Consider the following 9,749-nt stretch of genomic DNA (forward strand, 5'->3'; position numbering starts at 1 on the left):
GTCTTCCGGGATGTTGTTTGTCCTGTCGGACTAGTCCACTTCCTCGGGAATGCGGGTAGCCGCAACCTAAAGTCGCTTTTGTGGGCCCCTTTTCCTCCTCTTCTCCCTTCTAAATAATCCTCGTAAAAATACTCTATGTTCACCACGTTTACAGCAGGCCGGGGTGCAACACTTTTTAAAGACCTTCGCCAGCCAGTTATAGTATCACCATAAGAGTCCCAGTTCGTTACTCTAGATACTGGCTACTTATGTTGACCGTGCCGCGATGGCAATGCTACAGAATTCCGAGCGAGGGTAACCCACAGCGATCAAAAAGTCTGTCCCAGGATCTGGTTGATCGTCATAGCGTAACTCAACTTTATCGGGAATCTGCTTTCGCCTGATAGGGCACGGGGAGTGTTCATGCGACCTCCTGAGCAATTCGCGGGTATCATTACCTGTTCACCCCCGATAAGCACCCCCTAAGATTTTTCCCCCCCACAATGTGTTTCTTGAGGTTCATGTGACCATCTACACGTGTTCCGTTTGCTTATCAAAGGAGGACAGATGTTCCTCATCACCATCACGATAAGGCCGATCTTCAGCCTATGATCGTGCAACGGCTCAGACGGGGCCTGGTCATGGAGTTGAACACTGAAACCTGGATATCCGTGTCATGAATTCCAACGGTGCGTTGTCCGCAGCTGTAGTAATCGTACCTCATTTTCATGGTTGAGATCGCATAGATCATCTGTGTTCTCAGAGTCGGAACGTCGTCGTTGGTCGGCGAGTCTATCGACCGAATTTTCGAAGTAGGTAAGGGTCAAGTGGTTAGCTCACGATGTCGTCGTAAACTCTTGTTAGACCAACTCCTCTATCGAAGTACGCTCGCAATATACGACGAAAACCACTTCCGATGTTGATCTCGCCGATTTCGCGTTGACCCGATCGTCAACAGCGTGCTTCGTCGAACTTGCTGGGTTCTTGACGTCGTCCATTTTGAGTCGGACGTTCCTCGTAAGCTGCATCTTCGCGTGACCCTTCCCACTTGTAGCTCGGATTTGATGCAGTGGGCTAGTTCCTGCTACTTCACCTCCGTTTCTTATCCACGGCAAGATCTGACGAAAGTATCCTGCGCACACATACACTTTGCCCCCCCTGTATTCGTCGTTGTCCATGATGTACTCTAAGAGTTGATATCCTCAGCCAGTCAGCATGTTCTTGTTCGCACATTACGACTTCGTCCCCTAGAACGATCAGCTCGGTCTGTTGTAGGAGCTTTCGCCCACACAAATTCCGTGTTTCTTCTTGTCGGAGCACGCTTTCGTTTCGTCTAACTCCATTTACGGGATATTGAACATTACAGTTGTGAGGCCGTGCGGCCCCAGGCGAGGGGGAAGTCCCGCTTTTCGTATGGAGTGCGCGGACCGAAACGGGAAACGAATCATAAAAACGGGTCAAGGTTTAATAATTATATTATTGATGATGACTATTGTCAATTATTTTTGTCTTTTTTGTTATTATTATTCTTTGTTTTTTTTATTATTTATTATCATTACTTTCATTATTATTTTTCTATTACTATTACTTTTATTTTTATCATTACTATTAATACTATTATTATTATTTTATTACTTTAATTACTATTATTCGCTTTGTATGGCCAGTTTCTCTCTTTCCCCATAGGTACGTTCCGTTTAGGAGGTTACCTATAGCCTAGGTGATATAGATTATAGATATAAATATAGATATAAGACATTATGATTTAGATATTGGTATAGATATATATATAGATATACTGTAGATATGGATCGTTTTCGCTATACGTTGTATAAGAGTTTTGTAGTCCAAATGCTTTAGGGGGACATTGGCATTGATGTGACTCCCACTTTTGGACCAGAATTACGCGGTATTATTTCACGGATTGTGGACTAATTTCTCTATTCAAGGAAAGATTGATGATCTCATTTAACTTCTACTATCGTTCCCTTCACCTTTACTATCCTTAAATCTCTCTCTTTGACCTCCTCATTGACTCGATCTCTTCGGTGTGTTATTTCCCAAGGCGTGAAGCGATGGGTCTTGGCTCAAACGAAATTTTAGAAATCTTTCCTGCTCTCCTCTTTTCTCAATGATGTTACCTTTCCTGGGCATTTATTAGTTCTTCACCCACCAGTTCTGCCTCCTCCTCCTCCTCCTCTTCCTCCTCATAATCATAATCATCATCGTCGTCAGTCATCATTCATCATTCATCATTTCCACGACCACCTCCAACAACTACATCATTTATTCATATACAAAGTCCAAACTGGAATCCAACCCATATCCTTTAAACAGACAAACTGAAAGATTCCCACTAGCTAGATAAATGAATGTGAACCGAAAACATATATTTTGTGTCTCTGGCAATGGCTGGGTTCGCTTACTTGCCGATTGATCAGGCAGATTCTAAGTTTTGAAGTAGACTTCGTATGCTCGCTGCCTCTCCTTCGGGGCGCCACATCGGCGTAAGTTCAGCTCCTTGATGGTTTCATTCTTGAGATGATGTATAACTTTTTTCGCAACTAATCTGACCTATATCTCAACAACGGCCAAGGGCTAGGCTGTGTAGCGTCTGCCTGCAATAGGAATTCTGTCCTCCCTGGGTCGATCGGGAAGTCTCGTCCACTTTATTTTTGCATTTTTCTGTGAGGGTGACCGGTTTGTTACAGAAGTGTGCTACATGGCTTGGTGAATTCAACTTTATATAAGCAAGATGGCTTGATGCCGCGTTTTATTATTTCACGGTGTATGTTGCGGGTACTCTCGTGTCGGGCTATTTTGATTCGAGGAACTGTACTTTGTTCAAAGAAAACTCTTTCTTCCCTTGTGAAGAAACATCTCACTGTTTTCTGGCAGTTTGAGAGAGCATTGAGACTACTACAGAGGACATGTATAGAGTTGTATTGATGTCACTAGGCTGAACTGCTGATCCGTTGGGTTAGCCGCTTTGTCCCAACATCGTGGTAGGAAATGATCTAACGCGTTTTGGATGTTGTTTCTCTCGGTATTGGGGTGAGTGGGGGTGTGGTGGGCGTGAGGGTGGTGATTCGATGGTAACAAGAAAACTATAAAAGGGAACATATGAAAGTGTGCGCAGGATTTTTACGATAAATATGAAATACAAATTACAAAATGTTTTGGGGGGAATGTAAAATGATTCAGTGACCCAAAAAGAAGAGAATTCACGTGTTCCGCCCAAGATTTTTCTTTCTTGTATTAAAACCTGTTATCTGAAAACTCGTTGAGTCTTCCTTAGTCAACACACTGGGGTAATACCTGCTTACTTGTTTATTTAAGAGGGAAAGAATTTGGTTGTTTGTTGACAATAGAAAAATAAGAACAGTCACGCTAGATGAAAAAATATGGATTGATATCATATCACACCAGAACTTGCTCAACCCATGATACGATATTGTGAACAAAGCTGCTTATCTGAGATCAACAAATGAGGACAAAACTAATAAACTTTTTCTAAGAACGCATAATTAGCTTTAAGGGCATTTACTCTGACGTACACAGTCACTTGGACTAATCTTTGTAATAGATACAGTACTATGCGATGAAAGAGTATAAAAACTATACAGAGATCTAGAAAACAGCCTTTGTTTAACTATACAAAATGCAAAATCTTGAACACTATTAAAGAGGAATGGATTGGAGGTGGTGAACTTTGATAGATAAATACTGGTCTAGAGCTAACGGATATTCTTTGCAGAAGGCAAAGAAAAAGAATGAAAGAAAAAGAAAGAAAAAAAGAAAAAAAAAGAAAGACTAAAATTGCTGTTTTAGGTAAACCTTCCCTCGCCACCGCCTTAATACAAGGAAGCCGAGAACATATTGTGACCAGGTTGTCAGACTTGGGAAATAATTTTTGCTGATTCTGATACTTCAACACTCGCTGTAGACTTTGAGCTGTATCTATACTGATCAAACAGACGACCAACGAAAACAAGATCAATAAAATAAAACATACATACATACATACATATACCAAGGCTTTTTCCCCCTTCCAAGGGAGGTAGCCAAAAAAGGGAAAGGCATAATAAACACTCCCACCCATTTCATCCCTAAATACACTCCACACCCCTCCCACCCTTCCTCTCATCTGAGCACCTCCTGGATGACGGGTCATCCCTGCACCTTGCCCACCGCCCTGGGTCAGAGAGCAGTGTCGTAGGACACAGCACATCCACAGCAAGGCCGCTTCATTTAATCGGCGACCCCCCCCCTCCGTCCCCCCTTGCATATACGGAGAGGACGGGGAGAACTCCCATCGGGCTGCGTCAACACTCACTCACACACACTCCCCTACCCCCCCACCCCCCTCCCATTGCTCCCCATGCAGTCACAACATCAGCCATATACAACCATTCTCCACTCACCTCTGTCTTCCGTCCTCGCCCTTCCTTCCTCAACAGACATTCCCCTCTTCCCCAAAGCCCCCTTCACCCAATCCAGCCACCTCATCCTAGGACGTCCCCGCATGTTCCACTCCCTCCACATCTGCCTTCCATACCTCTTTTACTAGTCTTTCTTCACTCATTCTTTCCATGTGTCCAAACCATCCCTAATATTCTTTCATCAACCCTCTCTCACAAAGCCCTTTTCCCCCCTGTTCTCCTCCACACCTCCTCATTTCTCACTCTACTCTAGCCTAGTAACCCCCCACCATACTTCTCAGACACCTCATCTCAAACACATTCAAACTCCTTCTCTCTTCTTCTCTTATGTTCCACGTTTCTGCCCCATACAGTGCTGTTGGCACAATCACTCCTTCATACAGTCTCCTCTTCGCATCCATTCCCAAATGTCTATTTCTCATTACACTCTTTAAACCACCAAGGCATTTACTCGCTTCTCTCAATCTACATTCTACCTTCCACCTTCACTCCACCTTTTCCTGCTACACTTGCACCCAAGTATCTAAAACTATCCACTTCCTCCAGTCGCTCTCCCTTAATGTTCACTTCCAGTCTACTGCCACTTTCACCCCTTGTACATCTCATCACCTTACTTTTACCCACATTTATCTTTAGCTTTCTTCTATCACATACTCTCCCAAACTCTGCCACCAGCTTCCTCAATCCCTCCTCTGACCCTGCCACAAGCGCAGTGTCGTCCGCAAAACAACAGCTGGCTCACCTCCCACTTTTCTCCATTTTCTTTAACCATCTCCAATCCCTGACTCACTACCCTAGCATTCACTCTCTCGCACCACCCCATCCATGTATAAGTTGAACAGCCAGGGCGACATAACGCATCCTGTGACGAAGTCCCACCTTTACCTTCAAACCACTCACTCTCTCCATTTCCAATCCTAACACATGCTCTACTACTCACATAAAAACTCTTGACAGCTCCCAAAAGCTTTCCTCCTATCCCATAAATTGCAATAACCTCCCACAGTGCCTTTCTGTCTACCCTATCATAAGCCTTTTCCAGATCCATAAAAGCCCAAAAAACATCCTTCCCCTTTCCTATAGCTTTCTCACATATCTGTCTTACCACAAAGATCTGATCTACACAACCTCTACCCGTCCTAAATCCACACTGTTCCTCACCAATTACTCCTTCTGTTCCTCTCCTAATCCTCTCAATTAAGATCCTCCCATAAGCCTTCCCTACTACACTCAACAGGCTAATCCCTCTGAAATTACTACATTCACACTTGTCCCCTTTTCCCTTGTAAAGAGGAACTATACAGGCACTACTCCAGTCCTCCGGTACTCTACCCTCTCTCCAGCAAACATTTAATAATCTCACCAACCAGTCCACCATCACTGAACCTCCCTTTTTCAGACATTCTGCATGGACAATCCATACCAGACCAGGTGCCTTACCTGCTTTTCATCATCTTTACAACTGCCTTCACCTCATCCTTCTGTATTTCTCCTCCATTCTCCTCACTCATCACTCTCATTTTCTTCGTATTTCCCACTGCAGCTATCTTTCCTTCCCTATCCTCCTTCACATTCAGCAACTCCCTAAAATATTCTGCCCATCTTCCCCTCACTGCCATCTCTTCCATTATCAACTCTCCATCTGTACCTTTTACCTTTTCTTCTTTACTTGATTTGGCCTCCTCTTCCTCTTTTAATTTCTTTCCAAAACATCTTTTTATTACTTTCAAAATTTTCTGTCATACTCCTACCCCATTTCACATCTGCTCTCCTCTTTGCCTCCTTTACCTTTTGCTTTACTTCTCTTTTCTTTTCTTTGTACGTCTCATATGACTCCCCTGTCCTCTTTTGTAACCAATCTGTGAATGCTCCGCTTCTTCTCTTCTACAACCTTCTTTGTTTCCTCATCCCACCATTCACTACCCTTTCCTTCTATTTCCCCCTGTCCTTCTTGTTCCACACACCATCCTTGCACACTTTAAGACTCCCTCCTTGAACCATCCCCATTCCTCCTCCACACCCATCTCTGCTCTATCCTTTACTCCCTCCCACTCCTCCTTCAGCTTCTTTTCGTACTCCTTCTCCTTTTCCTTTTCATTCAAGGAGTTCACTCTAAGAACCTCCCTACCTTTTGTCCCTTACCTCCTTCTCCATCTATACTCCACTCTAAACATACCTTCAACCAAAAAATGATATGATAATCCCCCACCCTCTCCCCTAAGCACATGTACATCCTTTAACTCTTCCTATCATAATCCTATTTACCACTACATAATCCATTAGCGCTTCTATCTACCACCCTTCCCTCCACCACCCTCTCCCATGTGTACTTATGCTTGACTTTCTTCCGAAACACTGTATTTGCTATCATCAGCTCTCTTTCTAGACACATTTCCACCATCAACTCTCCACTACGATTCTTTCCTGGAACTCCACACTTCCCAACCACTCCATCGATTGGACCATTTCCCACTCTAGCATTAAGGTCTCCCAGTACTATTACATTGACATTTCTTCCTAAACCCTCTATGCACTCATTTAAATCTATCCAAAAGGCCTCCCTTTCTTCCATGCTCTTCTCACTGCCCGGCCCATATGCACTTACAAAGACCCACATCTCCTTTCCCAGTTTCACCTTCATCCACATTATCCTTGAGGAAACCTCCTTCCACTCCACTACCCCCTTTACCTATCTCCTCACTTACTAGAATAGCCACCCCTTCCCTCCCTCGCCCTCTCTTCACTCCTGATAACCTCCCACTTACACTCCCAAACATACACTCACCCTTCCCTTTCAACTTAGTTTCACTCAAAGCCAACAATTCCAACTTTCTTCTCACAAACATACTACCTATCTCTTCCCTTTTACTCTCATCTGTACCACATCCACGCACATTAAAAGACCCAAACCTTAGGGTGCTGGCCCGAGGCCCGCCAGCACCCCTTATGCCTTTTCTTTTTGATTTAGGAATTTGCCCCTTGGGGCTACAGGGAGAAGGATGCCTAGTCCCTCTCCCCGTCCCTTTCTTCTCGCCTCTTACGATCCAAGTGGGAAAACTTGGTGGCAGTATTCTTTTCCCCCACCACAGGGAATTCCCCCAATCAGAAAGAGAATACTCAGAGAAATGGTACAAGCCAGCAACAAGGGGTTGGGGGACAGCATAACGGAGGGACAGTCGTAGTATAAAAGTGTCATCATTTCTCTATGAACAGAATTTCTTCTATCATAGACAAAATGATGTGTGGCTCTGGTCCGTAGGGGCGCCCCATATAGACCCTAAAGTATCGACTGCATGCTACTTTGCCACAATAACAAGCAGCCAATACCCCTGTAGACTTTGAGCTGTATCTATACTGATCAAACAGACGACCAACGAAAACAAGATAAAAAAAAAAAAAAAAAAAAAAAAAATTAAAACTAAACTAAAATAAAATAAAATAAGGTTAAATAGAATAAAATTAATGAATAAAACTAAATAGAATAAAAAATAAAACAGACGCATAAACAAATCAAATATATAAACAAACGAATAAACATGCAAATAAATGATATAAAATAACATTAAATAAGTTAAAATAAAATCAGATAAAACAACATCAAATAAAATCAAGATCAAGGTTTGACTGTATATCATATTGTAACTCATGACGTAATAATTATAAATCTTTGCCTTTTCTTTAATCTCCCATGCATAAACACCAAAAACGTTACGCCTTATCATGCACACATACCTTGGCATCAATTATTCCCTAATTGATGCCAACGGACATTCATTCGATTACCAAAACAGATACTCATAATTATGTTATTGATTTGATCTGAATATGTTTACACGCCCACATATTGTTATCATACTACCTTCGTTTAGCATACTTGCTTATTCCGTGACCGCTTTCGCTTCAGTCCAATGCTATCAGAAGTCCTCGACCTTTCAACAAGCGTCGACTTTATGTAAGGAATGTAATGGCCTCTGTTTGGAGTATGCATCTCATCTGGAGCGACTAATCAAATTTGCTCTGAGCTGGGTGGGGTCCTAAAACCATCAGTCAGTCTTATTGGTTTTTTCTTTTACCGTCCACTAAGAGTCTTCAGCCCCGTCTCTTCTACTCTCTCTCTCTCTCTGTATGGGGTATTGGCTACATGTTTTAGGGACTTCAGTGACATTGCTAAAGACCAAATTATTCAACATTCTTTTATGACTGGAGACTAATTTCTATTCAAAAAAGAATGTTGAACACTTTTTACTTCAACTATCCTTCCGATCTGCTACTCCCATCAAATCTCTACCACCTCTATGACTTCATCTTTTCGGTGTAATATTGTCCATGTAGCGGAGGGGCTAGGGGGAGAAGGAAAGAAGGCTAGTAATATTACATGTGGTTTTAAGCCGTGTATATATATATATATATATATATATATATATATATATATATATATATATATATATATATATATATATATATATATATATATAAATATACATATATCTCCTGCGTGGGGAAGCTCCCGTGATGTTGTCTTTAATTGCATTGGGTTGGGTCAACATCAAGTCATGCTGTCACACTGACCAGGCTGGTGTGTGAGTCAGGTTGCAGTGCGTTTTTTTTTTTTCTGATGCATGGCATTGGTCAGGTAGGTATGCGCGAAAAATCGCTACGCCACGTGGTCAATACAATGCGTGCCGTGTGGTTTGTACATCCTCAAGGATAAAAGCTCTGGTTATTGCTGAGAAAGTACTCTCTTGCTCTCTCTCTCTTTCCCTCTCTGAAGTTAGTAGATATGCATCTTCCACTTTTCAACCATCTCCTATAAAAATAACTTGCACGGGTCAATCATAGTACGCTTTTTTTTTCTCTCTCTAAGAGTCACTGGATTTCCCTCTCTCCCTTCTAACTCTTTTTCACTTCACCACAGCGTAGCCGTTCTCAGAAGGAGAATTTCGAAATGCTCTTCCCCCTTTGGCACATGAATCTCAATTAATGATTTCTCTACAGTATGTTTTTCTCGAAAATATTGTGTATGGGGTTTTCTTGTGGTTTTCTGTACACATTATTTGTTTCGAAAAAATAACCTTCTTCATAATGTTTCTTTCTTATATATATGCATGTATGCACTCAAATAGCGACACACACACACACATTTGGAGAGACTTTTAACTTACTAAGATCAATGAAAGTGGCCTTCGACTACATAGATGAGGAGATGGTTAAAAAGATAGTGGTTACACTAATAAGACCTAAACTAGAATATGCCGCAACATTGTGGGCACCCAGCACAAAGAAGAATATAAGAAAAGTAGAAAGAATCCAAAGAGCAGCGACAAAAAA

The sequence above is a fragment of the Oratosquilla oratoria genome, chromosome 36 (assembly GCF_046742065.1).
Source record: "Oratosquilla oratoria isolate Oo_2021 chromosome 36, ASM4674206v1, whole genome shotgun sequence".
NCBI lineage: Eukaryota > Metazoa > Arthropoda > Malacostraca > Stomatopoda > Squillidae > Oratosquilla > Oratosquilla oratoria.